The sequence below is a fragment of the Leptosomus discolor genome, unplaced genomic scaffold, assembly GCF_034619465.1.
Source record: "Leptosomus discolor isolate bLepDis1 unplaced genomic scaffold, bLepDis1.hap2 HAP2_SCAFFOLD_183, whole genome shotgun sequence".
NCBI classification, from domain to species: domain Eukaryota; kingdom Metazoa; phylum Chordata; class Aves; order Leptosomiformes; family Leptosomidae; genus Leptosomus; species Leptosomus discolor.
The window spans coordinates 33,143-53,880 of record NW_028237956.1 but is presented as its reverse complement, the minus strand read 5'-3'; the positions used below and the strand labels follow the sequence as shown (position 1 = coordinate 53,880).

Here is a 20,738-nt window from a genome sequence, read left to right as displayed (position 1 = left end):
TGCCCATATGACATGGAACAATTGTCACAATTATTGCAACATGAAAAAAGCTTTCAAATAGCGTTGGCAGGATTTTCTGGACACATAGATAACCATTATCCTAAACACCGCCTGTTCAATATTAACCTTATTATCCAGCAATCACCGCAGCTATCTCCAATACCTGTCTCCGGACTCACAATTTTTACAGACGCCGGCCGCTGACGACAACGTGCGGGTCTAGTATGGTTTGAGGAACAATGGCATCAGGAGCTGGTGGTGGGGGAGGGTTCTTTGCAAACATTGGAATTGCGAGCTGTGGTTCGAGCTTTTCAAAAATGGCCTCACCATCCACTCAATATTGTTACAGACTCCACTTATGTGGCGGGAGTAATTTCCCAACTTGAGGGTTCTTTATTACGAGCAGTGCTTAATGTGAATCTTTGGGACTTGTTAACAACACTATGGGAGCTTTTGGCTCAGAGAAAACAGTTGTATTATGTAGTGCATATTCGCAGTCACTCTGGCATCATGGAGGGTTTGGCAGAAGGAAATGAGCAAGCCGACCAACTAGTAGCACCAGCATGGGCGACGGTGTCTCCATCAGTAGATGTTCTCACTCAAGCCAAAAGTTCACATGCCTTTTTTCATCAGTCTGCTAAAGTACTATCCCGGCAATATAAGATTCCTTTATCTAATGCACGGGCAATAGTGGCCATGTGCCCTGACTGCCAAGGACAATCAGTCCTAGCAGGCCCAGGAGTTAACCCGCGGGGATTACACTCATTACAATTGTGGCAATCTGACATCACTGTTGTCCCAGAATTTGGCTGTTTGCGCCACGTGCATGTTACTATTGACACCTTCTCGGCAATGATTTGGGCTACCCCTTTAACATCCACAAATGTTAAAGCAGTTATAAGACACTGGCGACAATGCTTTGCGGTGATGGGCATCCCGCAGGCTATAAAGGCTGATAATGGGACAGGTTATGTTGCTGTATCTGCACAACATTTTTTGCAAACTTGGGGAGTTAAACACATTACTGGCATACCATGTAATTCAACCGGACAGGCAATTATAGAGAGAGCCCATAAAACCTTGAAATCCCTCCTCAAAAAACAAAAGAAGGGGGAGGGTGGAGGATTATCGCCATTAGCCCGGATAGATAAGGTGTTATATGTATTAAATTATTTAAGATTAGCAAATGAGAGGGAATTTCCGCCAGCAATAATACATATACAAGGGTTAATGGGAGAAAAGCAGCATTGGGGTCAGGAGAAACTGAAAGTCTTATGGAAGGACGTTAACACGAATGCTTGGCAAGGACCTGCTGATTTATTGATGTGGGGAAGGGGATACGCTTGTGTTTCTACAAATAGCGGTCCACGATGGATACCTGCTAAGTGGGTCTGGCCGTGGAAGAATCGTATAGAGAAGGAATCAAATTCAGAAGAAGAACAACCTGGCGGTTCAACACCATTGGTCACCATTGACGAAGCCATCTACATGCCCGGAACATAAAGGACAGTGTTGAACTTGGGTATTGGTTGCATGTGGACTGTGTTGGGTAGAGCGTGGAAGTCAGATCAAGGTTCCGGTATTATGGTCAGTGTGGCCTTGACAGTGGGAAAAGGCAAAAAAGGAAAGATGGCTTGTTTGGAAGCATAGGTAGGAGCAGAAACAGAAGGAAAAACAACGAAAATGCGAGAAGCAACAACAGGTCTATCAAAGATGAGGATCTTAAAGTTTGTAATATGGGGCATTTTAGGAGTAGTTGGTAGCTCAGCCATTCATCAGATTAATCCCGGGCATACTTGTCTGGTTGGCACACGTGTGGAAGGAGCTATCCCCTGTGCTGCCCGGTGCCGCAATAAAGAATACCTGCTTAATAACACTGAGTTGTTATTGAGTTTTCTCAGATTCAGTTGACAACCCAGATGCGACAATCTCTGTCCGGCTGCAGAAGCCACTGAGGACAGGGACTTCCTAGGCGCGCCCCGGGACCTTTTCTCGGAGGGACTCCCTGACTCATCTGGCTCGTTGCAGGGGCAGACAAGGACCATCTACGGAAAAAGGTATTCTCTCTGGTTCTGGTTCAGGTATACCCTCTGGAAGGTGTCCATAAAACGTAGGAGACATCCTATGATGGGCACCGTACATCTGGCAAGATAATGCATAGCACTTGATCTGGAATGTGCTCTGATCTGGTTCTGTAATTTGCTCAGTGCTCGCACTGTGAACCGGGTCGGCATTGATGTTAACATGTACTTTGATCACTGACATTGATATTTGACTACGTGAATTGGAACTTGTCTGACACATGTATGATACTGGATTTTAGTCTGTTTAATGCTATAGTTGCTATTGTAGTAATCATAGTTGCAAGTGTCCCCTTATGTCCTTTGTGTGAATGGTGTAAAGGAGCTCCTTGTGTGATAGCGTAAAAACCGGTTATCTGTATTTGAATGTGTGAGTGAGTGAGACGCAGTGTTACTGTGAAGCGAGTGTGGAGTCCTGATCTGCAGTTCCGTAACCCTACGAGGGGCCTGGATGAAGGTGGGCGAAACAACTGGGAACTGTTCCAAGTGTATATCTGTGAAACAGTGGACAATCAACATGGTGGGACGAAATATGGGGCAAATGGGGAATAAATCTTCCAGGTTGGCTTAAAGGGTTACTGGTGCGAGGGCTTGTTTTATTAATCGTTGTACTTTTAATATTATCATTAATACCTGTGATTTTAAGCTGTGTAGGAAAAGCGCTCGAGCACGCTGTAGCTTCTGTATTTGCTTTACAAACAAAAGAAGGGGGAATTGTAGGAGACTATCTAGCAGAGAGAGAGCATACTTAATATGGACATAGAGGAAATAAGGGGTCAATAGTAGGTACTAACAGACACTGTCACATAGAACTAGTAACCAATCGCGTAAGTAAGGTAACTGCATGCTGGGCAGGTGGACAAAGCGAGATAGCCAATCTGAAAATGCATGATCACATGTGCGGAAATAAAACAGTATATAAGACGCAGCCAAACGTTCAATAAACGGCTTTTGCTTGAAACCATATTTGTTGGTATGCAGTCCGTCCTTGCGCGACCTCACCCCGCCCCTCCCCACTCAAGCCTGGAAAACGGCCCATCTGCTTCCAGGGCAGAAAAGCTGGTGACAAAGTGCCATTAACAGAGCACGGCTTGTTCCTCAAGGGGGCCTTTGGGAGTTTGAAATGTTTTCATTCCAGGTAAAGGAAAAGACTCATTTGTGCTAAAGTAAGAGCTGCCTGTTACCTTGTCTGTTTCTCTTCTGTTGGTTCACCCTAATTTTATGGGTGAGATGGAGGTGGCCTTTTATTTTTCGATGCCCGAGTACCTTGTCAGTAACCTGTGGTGTCAGCACAGTGAACTTTTGAGCACCTAGATGCCAGTAGAAATGTAACCAAAGAAACAGGATGGAAAGTGATGTTTAAACTTGGTTTATAATTGATTTGGTTTTTTCATTAGAGCATTGATGACCGCTTGTCCTGTGGTTCAGTCCACATTCTGTTCTGTGGAGTCCTCAGTCTAGGACTTTTACATAAAAAAAAAAGCTTGTCCCTCCAAAAAAAAGGACTAGTCCTTCGTAGGACTGAGGTGTAGACTTGGAGAGTCTCTTAAAGACGTGATCAGAATTAAAGCTGGATTTCACTTAACGTTGCTGCTGTTTGTCTTCGCTTTTGCCGCTTTCCCCACTGCTCCATCATGACTGGATAAATAAAATAATATCTGTCCTGGAGCACGTTAGGCCTATGAGAAACGTACTTCCCTCTGTTTATTTTCTCTTCCTGCAAGCGTGCGTATTCTTCTGTTTCTGTGCGCTTACTAAGAAATGATTCTGTGAGAATTGTATTGTACTCAAAGAGGAAAGAAACTGTGCATAACAGTTCGGGTGTTCTGAAGAAACGGACTGTTTTCACAATAAAAGCTTTATGCTTTTTCAGTCTGTAAGCTTTTAAAATATGTTTTAGGGGTATGTGAAAACCTGACTGAGACACTAACATCTGTACTAAGAATGATAAAGGTTATTATTTTTTTTTTTTTTTTTTTTTTTTTTTCCCTGGCAATTCTGCCAGTCATGTTTGGTAGCCTTAGGTATTGCAGCGCTGGGGATTTGTTATTAGGTTGAGGAAAAGGCTGAGGTACTTAATGCCGCCTTTGCCTCAATCTTTAATAGTCAGACTAGTTACCCTCAAGGTAATCAGCCCCCTGAGCTGGAGGATTCTGTTATAATCCAGGATTTAGTAGTTAATGACCTGCTCTGTCAATTGGAAACTCACAAGTCTATGGAGCCGGATGAAACACACCCAAGAGTGCTGAGGGAGCTGGTGGAGGAACTTGCTCAGTATTGGGCTGTTCTTGTTTAATACATTTATCAACGACCTGGATGAGGGGATCGAGTGCACCCTCAGCAACATTGCAGATGATACGAAATTAAGTGGGGCTGTTGATCTGCTTGAGGGTACAGAGGCTCTGCAGAGGGATCTGGACAGGCTGGATGGATGGGCTGAGGACAATTGCATGAAGTTTCACAAGTCCAAGTGCCAGGTCCTGCACTTCGGTCACAACAGCCCCATGCAGCGCTACAGGCTTTGGAAAGTGTGGCTGGAAAGCTGCCCAGCATAAAAGGACCCAGGGGTGCTAGTTGACAGTCGGCTGAACATGAGCTGTCAGTGTGCCCGGGTGGCCGAGAAGGCCAACAGCATCCTGGCCTGTATCAGCAATGGTGTGGCCAGCAGGAGCAGGGGAGTGATCGTGCCCCTGTACTCAGCACTGGTGAGACCCCACCTTGAGTGCTGTGTGCAATTTTGGGCACCACCGTGTAGGAAAGACATTGAGGTCCTGGAGCAGGTCCAGAGAAGGGGAGTGAAGCAGAGGGGTCATGAAAAAATGTCTTATGAGGGGCTTCTGAGGGAATTAGGACTGATTAGCCGAGAGAAGAGGAGGCTGAGAGGAGACCCTATTGCTCTCTACAGCTACCTAAAAGGAAGTTGTAGTGAGGCTGGTGTTGGTCTCTTCTCCCAAGTAACTAATGACAGGACAAGAGGTAATGGCCTCAAGCTGCACCAGGAGAGATTTAGATTGGATGTTAGGAAGAATTTCTTGACCAAAAGAGTGGTTAGACATGGGAACAGGCTGCCCAGGGAGGTGGTGGAGTCACCATCCCTGGAGGTGTTTCAAAGACTTATAGGTGTGGTGCTGAGGGACATGGTTTAGTAGTAGGCTTGGCAGTGTTAGGATAACGGTTGGACCTGATGACCTTAAAGGTCTTTTCCAACCAAAATGATTCTGTCATTCTATCTTTTTCTTCCCCCAAAAAGTGAAACTATATGGGGGATCTCTTATCTCATTGACTTTTTGTAAGTTTGATTTATGACAGGAAAAAAAAAATTAAAATTGTGTAACTTACAAATGGACTTGTGTTGTTTAAACTGTAACTGCCAAATAGCCGCAGTGTGTGGTTTATGAGGGGTGTTTAAGCAGTTCGGTATTTGTTCTAAATGTTTAAAAAGAGAGGTCGCTGAATGTTACGGGTGTTTTTCCCCATGTTTGGCCACAGTGCTCCGAAGTACTTTATTTCTGTCTGGCTTTTGATGGTGTGTTTCCCTGGCCGTTCGGTGTCATCTCTCCTGGGCGGTGCAGCTGGCTAGACATCCCTCCTAATGGTGTAATGCACAGGAAAACCCCTAGTTGGATTGGAACGGTGTATTTTGGAGCCAGGTAATTTAATGATATCCATTCACAGCTAGGCAAGTTCAGTTAATGCAGATGGAAAATCAATTAATTTTGTAGTGTAAGCATTTTTATTGGACGTACATAAACACCCACGTGCCTTTGTAGTATAAAGCAAATTACTGAGATTTGTTCTTTCTTTAAAGAAAGTTTTAAACTTGACTTTATTATTTTTATTTAAAGTTTTACACTTCACTCTTCAGATTTATTGACTGAGCAAACGAGACGACAGTACTCCTGGCAGCATCAAGTGTGAGAGCTGTGGTGAGTCCTGGGCCCTGGGGGGCCCTGTCACCCCTTGTGCATCCCAGTCCACCCCCACCCCTCCTCTAGCCCTTTCTCTTTCCCATGCTGTTGTGATGGTTTTTCTTCCCTATACTTCTCTTCTATCCTGCTCCCTTTTCCTCTCTCCCTTCCTCTCTCCTGTTCTACTACTCTCTTTTCTTTTTCTCTGCACTTCTTCCTGCTCCCTCTCCTTTTTTTTCATCCTGTTTCTGCCCTGTAGCCCACTGCTGTTTTTCCCTTTTTTTGTGTCTCTTTGGCCTGATTTTCATCTGTCTCTCTTTCCACACCCCCCAAACCTCCCACACCCCCCCATTTCTCTGGCCTGTCTCCTGGCACTCTTTTCTTCTTTGCACCTGTATGTGCTGTTCCATGTCCTTGTCCTGCTCTGGTTAAGATTTTCCCGTATTAACGTTGCGAGCCCTGGTTGTTTTAAGCTATGTAGTTTAGACTTTGAGAACCGTTTGACCTTATGCCCTGTGTTTGTAATTTACATTGCTTGTCTGTCAGAGATCAGTGAAAGAGATAGGGAACTTATCATGTGTTTGTGCCAAGGAAGAAGAATGACCTTTGGTGACTGGAAGATATAGGTATACCACCATATGTAAATAACAGGAACTTGGAAATATACATAAGTAAACCATAAGATCGGGGTAACGAAAAGTAGGTTCCAAGATCATCAACATGTAGCAATGAATTCTAGGAAAGTACTGAATATGTAATGAATATGGATGGATTAAACTGTACTTAAACTGCTTTGTGAAACCACTCTGGTGGAGCGATCCCCAGTGCTGCCCAGCGCTGCAATAAAGAATGCCTGCTTAATAACACACTCTAGTTTTTGAGTTTTCATCTCGGAATCCTTACCCAGCCGCACCTAGCCTCCTACCTCTGTGAGGAGCGTTAGAAAGCAAGGGGGTTTGGAAGCTCTGAATTTTGTTTCAGTCCTCTTCTAGCTTTCCTTCCTTTTTCCTTCTCTCTCAATGCCCCTCTGGTCTTGCCCACTGTTGCTATGTTTTTCATTCTGTATCTCACTGTCCTGTTCCTCCTTGCTGTTCATCTCTTCCTCTCTCTGATCCTTTGTGCTTCTCCCTGTTCCTGCTATTTATTACTTCACTTCTCTGTCCCTGTCATTCTCTGTTGCTCTCGTCCTCTCTCTATCTGGGTATCTGGCTCCCTGCCCCTGTCTCTTTCAGAGTATCCGGCTTTCTGGCTCCCTGTCAGTCACCTGTTTTCTATGTTGCTCTGTCCTTCCTCCTGTCTTTCCTTGTCCCTCTGGCCTGCTCCCTGTCACCGTCTTTTTTTTTTTTTTTTCTGTCTTTCCTTATCTCTGGGTGGCGGCGGGCCAAGTGGTCAATGATCAAGGCTAAAAGGTTATGGTGTCACAGGTCAGGGTCAAAGTGTCACAGGGTCAAAGGTCAAGGTCTAAAGGGCACAGGGAAATGTTAAGGACCAAGGGTCACAAGTCAAACGCAAAAAAGATTGCAGGGTCAAAGGTCAAAAGGTCATGGAGTCAAAGGTCAAGGTTAAAAGGGAGAAGGGTGAAAGGGTCACGGGACCAAAGGCCAACAGGTCACGTGTCAAAGGTCACGGTGGTAAATTTCAAGGTCAAAGGGTCACGGGTCAAAGGCAAAAAAAGTTGCAGGGAAAAAAGGTCATGCGGTTAAAAGCCAAGGTCAAAATATAGCAGTGTCAAAGGTCAAAAGGTCATGGGGTCAAACTCAAAAGGTCACGGGGTCAAAGTTCAAAAGATCACGACTCAAGAGCTAAGGTCAAAACATCGCAGGGTCAAAATATCACATGGTCGGTCAAAAGGTATCGGAGACAAAGGTCAAAAGGCCACAGGTCAGAGATCAAGGGTCAAAATATCACAGAGTCAAGGTGAAAAGGTCACAGGGCTGAAAGGCCAAGGGCAAAAGGCCACGGGGTCAAGGCCAAAGGTCAAAGGTCATGAGGTCAAGGACAAAATAGTTAAAGGTCACGGGGTCAAAGCCAGAGGTCAAAGGTCACGGGGTCAAGGACAAAAGTTAAAGGTCACAGGGTCGAGGCCAAAGGTCAAAAGGCCACGAGGTCAAGGTCGAAGGTCAAAAGATCACGAGGTCAAGGTCAAAGGTCAAAAGGTCACGAGGTCAAGGTCAAAGGTCACCGGGTCAAGGTCAAAGGTCAAAAGGTCACCGGGTCAAGGTCAAAGGTCAAAAGGTCAAGGTCAAAGGGGCAAAAGGTCACCGTGTCAAGGTCAAAGGTCAAAAGGTCACGGGGTCAAGGTCAAAAGGTCAAAAGGTCACGGAGTCAAGGTCAAAGGTCAAAAAGCTCAGGATCAAAGGTCAAAAGGTCAAGGTCAAAGGGGCAAAAGGCCACGGGGTCAAGGTCAAAAGGTCACAGAGCCAAGGTCAAAGGGCCAAAAGACACGGGGTCAGTCAAAGGGTCAAAATGTCAAGGTCAAAGGTCAAAGGGTCATTATGTCAAGGTCAAATGGTCAAAGAGTCAAGGTCAAAGGCAAAAGGTCAAGGGGCCAAGGACAAAATGTCAAGGTTAAAGGTCAAAAAGTCACGGGACCGAGGTCAAAAGGTCGAAAGTTCAAGCGGTCGTCAAGAGGTCACAGGTCAAGGTCAAAAGGTCAAGGGACCAAGGTTTAAAGGTCACGGGGTCAAGATCAAAGGGTCAAAAGGTCAAGGGCCAAGGTCAAATGGTCAAAAGGTCAAGGGCGAGAGTTCAAAAGGTCACGGGGTCAAGGTCAAAAGGTCAAAAGATCAGAACAAAGGCAAAAAGGTCAAGGTCAAAAGGTCACGGGGTCAAGATCAAAAGGTCACGGGTCAAGGACAAACGTCTAAAAAGGTCACGGGGTCAAGGTCAAAGGGCAAAAAGGTCAAGATTAAAGATCAAAAGGTCAAAGGGTCAAGGTCAAAGGAGAAAGGTCAAGGTTAAAGGTCAAAAGTCATGGGACCGAGGTAAAAAGGTCGAAAGGTCAAGGGGTCAAGGTCAAAAGGTCAAGGGACCAAGGTTAAAAGGTCACAGGGTCAAGATCAAAGGGTCAAAAGGTCAAGATAAAAATGTCATGGGGTCAAGGTCAAAAGGTCAAGGTAATAATGTCACGGGATCAAGGTCAAAGATTCAAAAGGTCAAAAGGTCAAGGGGTCAAGGTCAAAAAGTTCACGAGGTTAAGGTCAAAAGGCCATGGATCAAAGGTCGCGGGTCATGGTCAAAAGATCAAGGGATCAAAGGTCAAAAGGTAGTGGGGGTGAAAGGTCAAGTTCAAAAAGGTCAAAAGTAGGGGGTCAAAGGATAAAAGGTCACAGGGTCAATGGTCAGGAGGTTATGGGGTCAATGGTAAATCCAAATGTCATGGGGTCAAAGGTCAAGGTAAAAATTTCATATGTCAAAGATCAACAGTCACATGGTCAAACGTCAAAAGGTCAGTTGCCAAGAGTTACAGGTCAGCAGTCAAAAGGTCAAGGTCAAAATGCCAGAGGTAAAGGCTTGGGGTCAAAGGGTCAAAGGCCAAGGAAAAAGTCACAAGGTCAAAGTTGAATTTTAAAAGGTCAAGTACCACGATCAAAAGGTCACAGGGTCAAAGGGGCACGGGTCAAGGTCACAAGGCCATGCTGTCAAAGGTCAAAGTCAAAAGGCCAGGGGTCACATGGTCAAAGGTCAAGGGGAAATGGTCACAGGATCAAGGTCAAAAAGTCACAGGTTCAAAGACCACAGGGTCAAGGTCAAAAGTTTATGGCTCAAGGCTTTGGCCTTGGGTGCTCGGCCGGTGCTGCCGGCGGTGTCAGCTCTGGAGCTGGCTGGATGTGCGGGCACTGGGCTTTGGTCATGGAGAGAAGCGGAGGTGTCTGTCCGAGGTAAGCAGCGGGACAAGGCAAGGTCCAGCAGCACATAGAGTAGGAACTACCTTTGTACGCAGTTTTTGGTTGTTTTTCGGGTTGGTAATTTTCTGCTGAGGGTTTGGGGGTGGCAAGATGGTTTAATAGTGTGCAATTTTTTTCTTTTATTTTAGATTCATTGTGTTTTCCTGGAATTCCTGACTATGAAAGATGGAACCTTGTTTTTTTCCCACCGGTTTTGCTGTAGGCTCTGTAAGTTGCTGATATTTCAATCGATGCTGATTTTCTCTCTTAATAGGACTGATGGTCACGTTTTCCAGCAGGGGTTAGGGTGAGCACCTTGTATGCATCTGTATACAGAGTTTGAGCATTTTACAAAATAGCAGCAGCAACATAAAGCATAGTGTATTTCAGGGTCTGAGAAGGCCCATTGCCTTTCCCAGTCACCTGCAGAGCACCACATTGTCCCTAAAAACTGCACCTCGTGGCAAGCTCTTCCGAGTTTCTTAGCATCAAGACTGTGCTTATTTTGTGGGCCTGTAGCCCACGTGGGTGTACCTGTCACCCCTGACTCATGCAGCCCCGCCTCCCGTGGGCGTGCCTCGTGCCCCTCCCAATTACCCACCCCATGGGCGTGCCTTAGCCCCCCTTCCCACGACCCCACCTCTCATGCGTGTGCCTTGCCTGCTTTTTGTACCCACTTTGTGGGTGCGCACACCTCACCCCCTTGTCCTCGCCCTGTGCACCTGCCTTGCACCTCCCTCAGGTGGGCATGCTTTGTCTCCCCCTTTGTCCCCACCCCATGTGCCTGCCTTGCCCCCACCTCTCCAAGTACTGCTGCTCCAGATGCACACCACCAATAATCCGCTTGCATTCCGAACTTTCCTCTGGCATCTCCTTGGGCCCCAAATCCCTGGGATTGCATCAAAATTACCCCCACGGTGTGTCAGCACCACCCCCAAGCCCTTTGCCATCCTGCCCCTTGGGGGCATGTTGGTGCTGCCCCTGACCCTCTTGTGGTACCCACCCTTGTGCATGTGCTGGTCCCACCGCTGACCCGCCTCCCTTGGGTGTGCCTTGCCTGTGCCCCTGCCCCATGGGCATGTCTTGCCCCCACCCCTCCAAGTATTGCTGCTCCAAACACACACCACAAATAAACTCTGCACCCTGAACTTTGCTCTGGCAACTCCTCAGGCCCCAAATCCCTGGGCTTACCCCCAAAATGCCATCACCAGTGATGCCAAGGGGAAAGAGGGGGGTACTCAGCAGGGACATCCTCAAACCCCGAGGCCTCCATTGGGCTTTCCCAAGGCCAGGAGGGTGGAAAAGCGGTGTCACTTTTTACATTTTCTTCCTACATCTCCCTCTTCTGAGCTCCTTGTCCTTGGGTGTTTGTTCTTGCCTGTGGCCTCTGTTCCTGATGGGCTCCAGGTGTGGCCAGTGGGGCTAATGAGAGGGCTGGCCCTGCTATAGGCTATGAAGGGGCTGCCTGAGGGAGCTGGTAAAGGGGAATTGGCTGAGGAGGGAGTGGATGTGCCTCCAGCATGGAATGGCTGGTCCCTGCAGCAAAGAAGGATCCCCCTGAGCTGTCTGTGATGGAGCAGACCACCAGCATGTGGTGCTGGGAGCTCAGTTCCTGTGTCAGTCATGCATATGAGCTACTGGTGAGCCCGGCAGTGGAGGGGTGTTGAGAGAAAAGCTTCGGGGAGGTGAAGGTCTGAGCTGGTGCCAGGAGCTGGGGTGAGTTGAGGGTTCTCCCATGTGCATCCTGGTCTATCTCTTCCACCCTGCCTGGGAAAGGGCTGCCCAGGGATGGGGAGGGCCAGCCATGGCTTTCTGTCCTGCTCCCTTTGGTGCTGGAGCCTGCCAGGCACCCTGCCACTTTTCTGAGAGTGCCAGGGCTTCTGCTCAAGTCAAGGAGGGGGTAGCAGGGCTGGAAAAAAGTGGAGCCTGGGATGGGGTGCAAAATCAGGGAAAATGTGGCAGTCAAGACAAGCTGGAAGGGTGGAAAAGTAGTGTCACGGTTTTCTACATTTTCTTTCTAAGTCACCGTCTTTCTATCTTCCTGACCCTATGTGTTAGTTCTTGCTTTTGTTTCTTTTCCCTTACTGCTGTAGAATCTTTCTTTGTCCCTTGTCTTGTTGTCCTGCTGGTCCCTTCCATGCCTCTCTCCTGCTCCCCCTCTCTCTTATGTATTCCTCCATTTCTCCCTGGGTTTTTTGCTAAGTCTTTCATCTCTTCTTTCTCTACACCATTATCCCGCTCCCTGTCCCTCTCCTGTTCGCAGCATCCCTTTTGCTGGCTGCCTGTCCCCCATCTCTTCTCTACCTTCTTCCTGCTTTTCTCTTCCTTTCTCTCCTGCTGTCCTGCTGCGTTTGGGCACCGAGTCCGGTAGCCAGCTCAGTGCCAGGGTTTGTTCTGGGCAGGAGTGAGTAAACTTTTCCTGCCTCCTCTGTGCCCCTGGATGGTATTCAAGCCCCTGGGTGCAGAGCTCGTGGCTGTGGGCAGGTGCCAGGGAGGGGGCCATGTGCTGTGGGGCTCTGGCCAGGCCCCTGTTCCTGACGGGCTCCAGCTGGGGCAGGTGTGGCCAGTGAGGCTAATGATGGGGCTGGCCCTGCTTTGGCCTATGAAGGGGGCTGCCTGGGCATGCCCAACTGCAGGAGCTGGCTGAGGAGTCAAACCAAGGGGCTTCCACAGGCAGCTGTCTCCAGATGGTCTCTGTGGCAAGGAAGGATCCCTCCCAGCCGTCCCCAACAGAGCACACCACCAGCACATTGCACCAGGACCTTGGCGCCTCTGTTGGCTGCACACGTGAGTTGCTGAATGTCCAGGAAACCTTGTGGGAGAAGTGTGTTGAGTCACCCACTGCCTACTCCTAAGGTCAGGCAGCCAGTACTGTGGAGGAGGAAGGGGCAGAGACAGAGAGAAAAGCCTCAGGGTGGTGAAGGTCTGCCGTTGGCACATGTCCCCTCGTGCTTGTCCGGGCCCATCCCTGCCCTGGTTCTCCAGATCTGTCTGCCTCCTTGCCTGTCCCTGTCTCTGTCTGCCTTTCAGGCTGTCTGGTTCCACAAAGCTTTTCTGTCTTCTGCTAGCATTGCCCTGTAAAGTGTCACCTTCTACCTTTCCTTTCGATGTCTTTTCCTTTCTGGTACCCCACCAGTTCTGATTTCATTCTTCCTCGTTGCTTGTGACAATGGCATTTCTAGGTCTCCCCCTCCCCGTGTCTCTGTTTAACCAGTTCCCTGTGATTGTGGGAAGGGTGGTGGTCGGGGTCTGGGTTATTTGTGTCCTGGGCTCTGCTCAGGGAGCTCATTCTGCTCTGAGGTTGCTGTGGTGTGGGTGTTCTGTTGGTGCTGCCAGCGGTGGCAGCTGGCGAGCTGGCTGGGCTGTGTGGGCATTGGGGTTTAGTCATGGAGAGAAGTGGAATGGAACCTTGTTTTTTTCTCTAGTTTGGCTGACAGCTTTTCCCTTAATATGACTGAAGGTGAGATTATTAGGTATTAGAAGGTGCAACATGTATGCACCTGTATATGCCCCTCCCTATCCACCTGTCCATGCCTCCGTGAGAGGTTTTTGCCCATGTGAGGCTTTTCCCGTGCCTGGTCTTCTGGCCGCTGGCCGGGCAACCTGACCAAGAGGTTCCTGTTCTACAGCCTCTTCCCCGAAGACGCTTTCCGCGCTCTCTGCTGCCACCCTGTGACCAAAAAGCGGTACTTCAGCCCCGAAGACGCTTTCCGCGCTCTCTGCTGCCACCCTGTGACCAAAAAGCGGTACTTCAGCCCCGAAGACGCTTTCCGCGCTCTCTGCTACCACCCTGTGACCAAAAGCCGGTACAGCAGCCCCGGCTGCACGCTGCCGCCCTCTCCGCGGCCAACGTGTGACCAAAAAGCGGTACTGCAGCCCTGGCGGCACGCTGCCACGCGCTCTGCTGCTACCGCCTACAGTGGGTGTGCTGCGCACTGCTCGCGCTCCCCCCGTGTGCCCTGTGCTCGCCCCTTTCCTTTGGGATGGTGGGAAGGGCGTTGGGCGGGGCCTGGGGTAGATGAGCCCCGGGCTGTGCCCAGGGAGCTCCTTCTGTGCGAGGCGGGAGCTGTGGGACTGGGTAGGGTCCAGCAGCACCCACAGGAGCGAACACTCTGGGATGCAGCTTGGGCTTTTTTTTTTTTTTTTTTTCCGTCAGCAGTTTCCTAGGGAGTGTCCAGGGGTGACAAGAGGGTTTTACAACACACAGCTTTAACTGATTTTTTTTTTTTGCTGCTGTTTTTGTTTTGTTCTAGGTGCACTGGATTTTCCTGGAATTCTGAACTTCCTGCAGGATGGCAACTTGTTTTTTGTGAGGAGTGTTTCTGACCCTATTTCCCTTCCTAGGACTGAAGGTTAGATTATCGAGCAGCCATGAGGATGTGCACCATGTCTGCATCTGTCTATGCCCGCCCATCCCCCTGTCCGTGCCTGCAGGTGGGGTTTTTCCCATGCCACCCCCAACTTGGTGGCCTTGCCAAGGGTGGGTGTGCCTGGCCCTACTTCTCGTGTCCCTGCCTCCCATGGGTGTGCCTTGCCTGCTTTTTGTACCCACTTTGTGGGTGTGCATAGCTAACACCCTATCCTCCTCCTGTGCACCTGTCTTGCCCCCCCCCCCCCGCCCCCCGCCATGGGTGTGCCTTGTACCTGCCTCACATGGGCATGCTTTGTCCCCCCCCTTGTCCCTGCTCCATGCACCTGCCTTGCCCCCACCTCTACAAGAACTGCTGCTCCAGATGTACAGCACCAATAAACTGTTTGCATTCCAAACTTTGCTCTGGCAGTTCCTTGGGCCCCAAATCCCTAAGATTACCCCCAAAATGCCATCACCAGTAGACGTCAGGGGAAATGGGGGGCACCCAGCAGGGGCACCCCGAAGCCTCATGGTTTCCAACAGGCTTTCCCAAGGGCAGGGGTGGGTGGGAGAGTTGAAAAGCAGCATTACTTTCTACATTTTCTTCCTACATCTCCCTCTTCTGAGCTCCTTGTCCCTGGGTGTTTGTTCTTGCCTGTGGCCCCTGTTCCTGAAGGGCTCCAGGTTTGGCCAATGGGGCTAATGAGAGGGCTGGCCCTGCTGTGGACTATAAAGGGGCTGCCTGAGGGAGCTGGTAAAGGGGAATTGGCTGAGGAGGGAGCTGGAGGTTCCTCCAGCATGGAATGGCTGGTCCCTGTGGTGAGGAAGGATCCCCCTGAGCTGTCCATGACGGAGCAGACCACCAGCACACGTTGCTGGGAGCTTGGTGCGTGCATCGGCTGTGTGTGTGAGCCGCTGGCCAGCCTGGCGGTGGAGGGGTGTTGAGAGAAAAGTGTTGGGGTGCTGAAGGTCTGAGCCAGTGCCAGGAGCTGGGGTGAGTCACACGTTCTCCCATGCACATCCCGGTCCATCTCTGCTGCCCTGCCTGTCGGTCCTTCCGCTGCCTGGGAAAGGGCTGCCCAGGGATGGGAAGGGCCAACAATGGCTTTCTGTCCTGGCCCCTTTGCTGTGGAAGCCTGCCAGGCACCCTGCTGCCATTCCGAGGGCACTGGGGCTTCCCCTCAAGCTGCGGGGTGGGGGGGTGGGCAGGCGGGGTGTGGCAGGGCTGGAAGAAAGTGGAGGCTGAGATGGGGTGCGAAGGCAGGGAAACTGTGGAAGTCAAGAGGGGGTGGAAATGGTGTCACTTTTTACATTGTCTTTGTAAGGCTCCCTCTTTCTGTCTTCCTGACCCTATGTGTTAGTTCTTGTCTCTGTTTCTTTTCCCCTATTGCTTTAGAATATTTCCCTGTCTGTCGTCTTGTCCTTGCCTTGTGGTCCTGCTGGTCCCTTTGGCCTCTCTCTTCTGCTCCCCCTCTCTCTTATGTATTCCCCCATCTCTCCCTGGGTTTTTTGCTCAGTGTCCCAGTACTCTTCTCTTTACTCTACTGTCCTGCTCACTGTCCCTCTCCTGTTTGCAGCATCCCGTTTGCTGGCTGCCTGTCCCCCATCTCTTCTCTACCTTCCTCCTGCTTTTCTCTTTCCTGCTGTCCTGCTGCGTTTGGGCACTGAGCCTTGTAGCCAGCTCAATGCCAGGGTTTGTTCTGGGCAGAGGTGAGTAAATTCTGTTCTGTGGAGTCCTCAGTCTAGGAGTTTTATGTTTAAAAAAAAAAAAAAAAAAATAAAAAGCTTGTCCTTCCAAAAAAGGGCTAGTCCTTCGTAGGACTGAGGTGTAGACTTGGAGAGTCTCTTAAAGACGTGATCAAAATTAAAGCTGGATTTCACTTAACATTGCTGCTGTTTGTCTTTGCTTTTGCCGCTTTCCCCACTGCTCCATCGTGACTGGATAAATAAAATAATGTCTATCCTGGAGCAGGTTAGGCCAATGGAAAATGTACTTCCCTCTGTTTATTTTCTCTTCCTGCAAGCGTGTGTATTCTTCTGTTTCTGTGCGCTTACTAAGAAATGATTCTGTGAGAATTCTATTGTACTCAAAGAGGAAAGAAACTGTGCATAACAGTTCGGGTGTTCCGAAGAAACGGACTGTTTTCACAATAAAAGCTTTATGCTTTTTCAGTCTGTAAGCTTTTAAAGTATCTTTTAGGGGTATGTGAAAACCTGACTGAGACACTGACATCTGTACTAAGAGTGATCAAGGTTATTTTTTTTTTCTTCTTTTTTTTTTTTTTTTTTTCAGCACATCTACCAGTCCTGATTGGTAGCCTTAGGTATTGCAGCGCTGGGGATTTGTTATTAGGGTGAGGAAAAGGCTGAGGTACTTAATGCCGCCTTTGCCTCAATCTTTAATAGTCAGACTAGTTACCCTCAAGGTAATCAGCCCCCTGAGCAGGAGGACAGGGATGGAGACCAGGAGAATTCTGTCATAATCCAGGAAGTGGTACTTAATGACCTGCTCTGCCAATTGGAAACTCACAAGTCTATGGGGCCGGATGAAACACACCCGAGAGCGCTGAGGAAGCTGGCGGAGGAACTTGCCAAGCCACTGTCCATCATTTATCAGCAATCCTGGTCAACAGGAGAAGTCCCGGAAGACCGGAGGCTTACCAATGTGACGCTGTCCTAGGTTACAGTGTAAAATGTGCCAAAAGAAAAAAAAAGTATTCTATTACCATGCTAAATAAAAACTGAGATCTCGAACACCCTAGCAGCCTTCTTCCACTGGATTCCCAGAGGAGTTTTTTCCCCCACTGGAGTTCCAGAGGACAAGAGCTACTTACCTACCACTGGACCTTCGGAGGAAGACCAGACCCTTTTACAAGATCGCTGCTTCAACAGAACTACATCCATCGCTTCAGGAGGACTGCAGTCACCATCTTTTCGGACTGCTACTGCCACCCTAACAGGGTGTCAGGTTGTATTTCTGACTCTGTCAGTGTAAACCAGTGGGTTGTTTTTTTTTCCCTGCCTTGTGTTATTTTTATATATATATATGTAAAGAACTGTTATTCCTATTCCCCATATCTTTGCCTGAAGGCCCGTTAACTTCAAAATTATAATAATTTGGAGGGAAGGGAGTTGCATTTTCCATTTCAAGGGAGGCTCCTGCCTTCCTCCGCAGACACCTGTCTTTCAAACCAAGACAGACGCTCGTCTCCAAGAAGGGCTAGAAGGAGGATCTGGGGAACTACAGGCCCGTCAGCCTGACCTAGGTACCGAGCGAGATTATGGAGCGGTTCATCTTGGGTGTGCTCGCAAGGTAAGTGCAGGATATCCAGGGAATCAGGCCCAGCCAGCATGGGTTCATGAAAGGCAGGTCCTGTTTGACCAACCTGATCTCCTTCTATGATCAGGTGACCTGCCTAGTGGATGAGAGAAAAGCTGTGGATGTTGTCTCTCTGGACTCCAGTAAAGCATTTGATGCCGTTTCCCACAACATCCTATTGGACAAGCTGGTGGTTCATGGCTTAGACAGGTGTACTCTTCGCTGGGTTAGAAACTGGATGCATGGCCGAACTCAGAAAGATTTGGTAAATGGAGTTAAATCCAGTTGGCGACCGGTCACAAGCGGTGTTCCCCAGGGCTCAGTATTGGGGCTGGTTTTGTTTAATACATTTATCAACGACCTGGATGAGGGGATCGAGTGCACCCTCAGCAAGTTTGCAGATGACACAAAATTAAGCGGGACTGTTGACCTGTTTGAGGGTAGAGAGGCTCTGCAGAGGGATCTGGACAGGCTGGATGGATGGGCTGAGGACAATTGCATGAAGTTTCACAAGTCCAAGTGCCGGGTCCTGCGCTTCGGTCACAACAACCCCCAGCAGCGCTACAGGCTTTGGAAAGTGTGGCTGGAAAGCTGCCCAGCATAAAAGGACCCAGGGGTGCTAGTTGACAGTCGGCTGAACATGAGCTGTCAGTGTGCCCGGGTGGCCGAGAAGGCCAACAGCATCCTGGCCTGTATCAGCAATGGTGTGGCCAGCAGGAGCAGGGGAGTGATCGTGCCCCTGTACTCAGCACTGGTGAGACCCCACCTTGAGTGCTGTGTGCAATTTTGGGCACCACCGTGTAGGAAAGACATTGAGGTCCTGGAGCAGGCCCAGAGAAGGGGAATGAAGCAGAGGGGTCATGAAAAAATGTCTTATGAGGGGCTCCTGAGGGAATTAGGATTGATTAGCCGAGAGAAGAGGAGGCTGAGAGGAGACCCTATTGCTCTCTACAGCTACCTAAAAGGAAGTTGTAGTGAGGCTGGCGTTGGTCTCTTCTCCCAAGTAACTAATGACAGGACAAGAGGTAATGGCCTCAAGCTGCACCAGGAGAGATTTAGATTGGATATTAGGAAGAATTTCTTGACCAAAAGAGTGGTTAGACATGGGAACAGGCTGCCCAGGGAGGTGGTGGAGTCACCATCCCTGGAGGTGTTCAAAAGACTTATAGGTGTGGTGCTGAGGGACATGGTTCAGTGGTGGGCTTGGCAGTGTTAGGATAACGGTTGGACGTGATGATCTTAAAGGTCTCTTCCAACCACAATGATTCCACGATTCTATATTTTTTTTCCAAAAAAAGTGAAACCATATGGGGGATCTCTTATCTCATTGACTTTTTGTAAGTTTGATTTATGACAGGAAAAAAAAAAAGTTAAAATTGTGTAACTTACAAATGGGCTTGCATGGTTTAAACTGTAACTGCCAAATAGTCGCAGTGTGTGATTTATGAGGGGTATTTAAGCAGCTCAGTATTTGTTCTAAACATTTAAAAAGAGAGGCTGCTGAATTTTAGGGGTGTTTTTCCCCATGTTTGGATGGAGTGTTCTGAAGTACTTTATTTCTCTCTGGTTTTCAATGGTGTGTTTCGGTGGCATCTCTCCTGGGCGGTGCAGCTGGCTAGACGTCCCTCCTAATTTGTCTGTCAGAGATCAGTCAAAGAGATAGGGAACTTATCATGTGTTTTTGCCAAGGAAGAAAAATGACCTTTGGTGATTGGAAGATATAGGTATACCACCATATGTAAACAACAGGAACTTGGAAATATGCACGAGTAAACCATGAGATCGGGGTAACGAAAAATATGTTCCAAGATCATCAACATGTAGTAATCAATTCTAGGAAAGTACTGAATACGTATTGAATATGGATGGATTAAACTGTACTTAAACTTCTTTGTGAAACCCCTCCGGTGGAGCAATCCACAGTGCTGCAATAAAGAATGCCTGTTTAATAACACTCTTGTTATTGAGTTTTCATCTTAGAATCCTTACCCGGCCGCACCTAGCCTCCCACCTCTGTGAGAAGTGTTAGAAAGCAAGGGGGTTTGGAAACTCCGATTTTTTTTTTTCAGTCCTCTGGTAGCTCTCCTTTTTTCCTTGTGTCTCTATGCCCCTTTGTCTTGCTTACTGTCGCTGTGTTTTTCATTCTGTATCTCACTGTCCCGTTCCTCCTTGCTGTTCATCTCTTCCTTTCTCTGACCCTTTGTGCTTCTCCCTGTTCCTGTTATTTTTACTTCACCTCTGTCCCTGTCATGCTCTGTTGCTCTCATCTCTCTATCTCGATATCCAGCTCCCTGCGCCCCTGACTCTTTCAGAGTTTCCTGCTTTCTGGCTCCCTGTCAGTCACCTGTTTTCTATGTTGCTCTGTCCTTCCTCCTGTCTTTCCTTGTCCCTCTGGCCTGCCACCTGTCACCGTCTTTTTTTGGGCCAAGTGGTGGCACGCCAAGTGGATATTAGGAAGAAATGCTATGAGGGTGGTGAGGCACTAGAGCAGGCTGTCCAGAGAAGCTGTGGCTGCCCTCTCCCATGGAATTGTTCAAGCCCGGATTGGATGGGGCTTGGAGCAACCCGGTCTAGTGGAAGATGTCCCTGCCCATGGCAGGGGGGTTGAAACTAGATGGTCTTTAAGGTCCTTTCCAACACAGACCGTTCAATGATTCTAGTCTTAATACTGCTTTTAAGTGTTCAAATGGCTTTTAAAGGATGTGTTGTGTTTTGAGCTGCCCTGTTTACCTAGAATCCTCCTCTAGCTTGACTACTATCCTATCCCTTATTCTGAACTAATTCCTCTGCTTTCTTCTGTACTATTTTTTTAATATGCTGCAATATATTTGGGGTTTTTGTTTTCTGGATGTGTGTCTGTAAGCATCTTGTGGTGCTCAATCGATCACCCTCCAAGCCTGGGTTTGACCATTGCACAGCAGAGCCTGAGCAAGAAAAGTGGCACCATCCTCTGGCACGCTCTCTGCCCCACCATGGGGCAGCCGCCAGCCTGTGGGATAGGGGCTGGGAGGGACCTGCAGCCATCTGGGGGGGCTATCCCCCTTTATTTTTCTAGCAGAGCTCCCCTTTTACGGGGTGGAGGTTCGTACGTATGTAAATAGTGTTCTCAGAGTTAATGAGCTGCTGGTTGGGGCAGTTTCCCTCATTTTGTGACTGTTTTTTTCTGAGTGAATAAAAAGGGGCTTGTATGTG

At 48.7% G+C, this 20,738-nt stretch overlaps 1 long non-coding RNA gene across 1 annotated transcript; it reads left to right on the top strand.

Moving 5' to 3' along the window:
• The first annotated feature begins 5,911 nt into the window (after nucleotides 1-5,911).
• Nucleotides 5,912-14,155, top strand: LOC147412326 (uncharacterized). The gene is made up of 3 exons (XR_015184215.1): nucleotides 5,912-6,007; nucleotides 10,026-10,104; nucleotides 14,130-14,155. It is a non-coding gene; the product is annotated as an uncharacterized LOC147412326 (long non-coding RNA).
• The last annotated feature ends 6,583 nt before the right edge of the window (nucleotides 14,156-20,738 follow it).